This window comes from Thermobia domestica, chromosome 12, assembly GCF_964235325.1.
Source record: "Thermobia domestica chromosome 12, izTheDome1.hap1.1, whole genome shotgun sequence".
Lineage (NCBI taxonomy): Eukaryota > Metazoa > Arthropoda > Insecta > Zygentoma > Lepismatidae > Thermobia > Thermobia domestica.
In genome coordinates this window covers 56401266-56404429 of record NC_137465.1, presented here as the reverse complement: position 1 = coordinate 56404429, position 3164 = coordinate 56401266, and positions in this window count along the sequence as shown.

Genomic DNA, 3164 nt, shown 5'->3' with positions numbered 1-3164 from the left:
TATCAAAAGTATTTATATTGGGAATTCCTTCCAGAAAACGGATTTTTGCATTAACGTCCAAGTTTGGTATAACTGCGCCATAACACCACAGAATTTCTTTAAAGGAAACATTAAACATATCATTTTTTCTTTGATTAATAGATTAACAAAGTGAGTTTTACCAGCACGTGATGGACCGGCGATGAGAATAGTGCATGGGTGTTGAAAACGTAACATCTTCGTTGCAAATGACACAATGTGATAGAAACTCTGCTTTTTATTTTCCCCCAGAAAACGAGTCTGTGGCTAATCATTATCGAGATCTATAGGCATACGGAACAGTAACACTTTTTGGTACGTCAGTCACAATGTCAGCGTCTATTCGTCTGCGTCTACTGGTCATAATTCTGCTGTTTTCAACTCATTTTTGTCCATTTTTTGACTTAACTCCTTTTTTCCCTGTGATGTTGAATTCATCTAATCTTTTTTCAAAACATTTATTTCCACTATATTCTTGGAAGATTTCTTAATACATATATATAATTTTGATGCTATTTCATTCAAAGCTTAGATTATAGATACCATAGTATTAAAATGTTAGAAATGTTAAAGTAAAATGTAAATACATTCCGTCCACAAAGCAATAAATAACTTCTTATATTTTCGTTTGAAATGAACGCATTTGGAACGCACAGAAATTTTGTTAACTGTAGTATTTTGTGCTTTCATCATAAGCGATACATACAACTATAACATTAACGATAGAGAGTTATTGCAAAATGCAAAATGGAATTAAAATTCACAGCATTACTTTCGGCTTTTCTTCAGATTTACATCACACTTACATACGTAACTACATACTTTCCTTGCTTCCTTCACAAGTAACTCAGCTTAAGACCTGGAAGAAGTAATTTGCATTTGGAAAAATGAAAGTGAAATCTTTGAGTTTTACGTCCCACGATTATGCCGGTTAGGTTAAAGGAGACGGTGATAATGAGAAATGAAGAATGGAAATGAAATGGTGAAATGAAAGAATGAAATGAGAAATGAAATGGTGGAATGAAGAAAGTGGGAGGAAACGGGAGAACCCCGAGAAAACCCATGCACACGGTGTTTGTCCACCACAAAGTTCACTTGGCGGGGGCTGGGATCGAACCCGGGACCCCACACACCAGAGATGAACGCTCTACCACTGAGCCACCGCGCCCCCAATTTGCATTTGGATATGAAAAACTTGTATAGCAATACACGCTTTCCCCTCATACTTATTCTATCTATCAATACGAAACTTGGTACACACATTTCTTATCCTCTATAGTATTTTTCGAGGTACATTTTTGGAGGGATTTGGATTTGTGGAGGGTATTTTCCCTGTTCAAGTATGTTATGAGCCCCAATACATAGCACCTCTGGAAAGATTGTCTCATGCTGAAGAGAATGAACTATAAACCATGATTTTTCAATGAACAGTATTGATGCAATAGTTATTTCACTGCGGGTCTACGATTTTCTTTGTACTAACAGGGTTAATGGGCTCCAGTGACTTACTCCATTGTCCATGGCATCTAATTTTTTTGTGCATGAACATATCTTTGTTATTCCTATCGAATGGACTAGGTTCGATTCGGATGACCGGATGACAGGTTCTTGTCCGTTTCTTGACACATCTGAGTACTGTTTGTGGTAAGTAAAGCAATTGTTCCTAATTAGGAACTTAATTTGTACTAACCCTATATGAAAAGAGTTTCATATAGTTTTTACTCATTTTCCTCTTAAAATTAATATATACTAACAGAAATTTACGTTTTCGCACAACGGGAGGAATAAAGTTAATATAAAAGATTTTTTATAATCGGAAAGTTATGCAATCTGAAAGACAGGTGGGTTGCCTACTTTAAGATATTATGATTTCACTATATAATTTTTACATAGATTTTGATTTCCCAATCTACCTCAAGTTGGAAAATAGAAAGAAACTATTTCTTTTGCGAGTAGATCTGGTAAATATCTATCTGTGTACGAAATTTGCTATCTCTAACTAACCCTTTCTGTGCGAAAATCTGATGATCTATTTTATAAAACCTATAAAATAAACCCCTGAGCTCCAACCTATAACTTTGACTTTCAAATCTTTCATTTACGATTAAGTGTGACTTCACGTTTAAAAAAGACATTTTAAGTATGTGTACATTTTAAGTATGTGTACTTTAAATAAATTATCTATTAAATAGAACTTTTCCATAGAGTTTAATCTTTAAAATTATTTTTCGAAGTCTTTGTATTTTAATAAGACTTCTCCAAAATCAATGCAACTCAATTGTACTACCATCTTTGGAGTTGTTTTAGACTACATGTTTGTGGACGTTTATATGTTTGTGGCCAATCCTTTCGACAATGAGATCTCGGAAACTACAGGCTCTAGAAAGATGACGTTTTCACTGGTCGATTGCAAATTTTGCGTAGATTGTCCAGTTCTAATTCAATATTTAAAAATAACATAGCCATTATTTCTTTATTACATTTTTACGGGTACACTGGAAGTGTTGAATTTTTTTTAAAAAAACTAAAGCATCATATCCTATCAATTATACATCCCAACACAACATAATTGTATATTGGGGTTTGTATATGTCTCAGGCGTTTGTTTCATGCCCAAATAATAATGAAAAAGGAAGGATTTCTCCAGTCTAAGATGAATCTTTTTTTGGAGTGTTTTGCCCAATGAACACCATATATAACTAGCATTATAACTAATTGTGTATGTAATGTATTTGCTTATTACATACTGCATGCAAGAAGATAAAAAACACGGGTCACTGGATTTCTCATGACTTATAAACTCCAACAGGAAGTAGGCTCAAATCTTGCAAACGGTGCGAGATACAGAAAAAATAATCGAAAAATTCTCCCCTTTATGATATCCCTTGCCGATTTTTTATCAACACATCTTTCACTTGTGTCTGTAAAGGGACATGTACAGATGTTGCGAGGAATGAGGAGACTTATGTTCATATGCGAATGATGCGCTGTGTAGAGAGCGCAAGTTCAGCTAATCTATATATTAAAATGCTAGGTTTATATGTTTGTGTGCAATCCTTTCGACAATGAGATCTCGAAAATCACAAGCGCTAGAAACGTGCCGTTTACGGTGGTGGATTCCAAATTTTGTATAGATTGTCCACTTC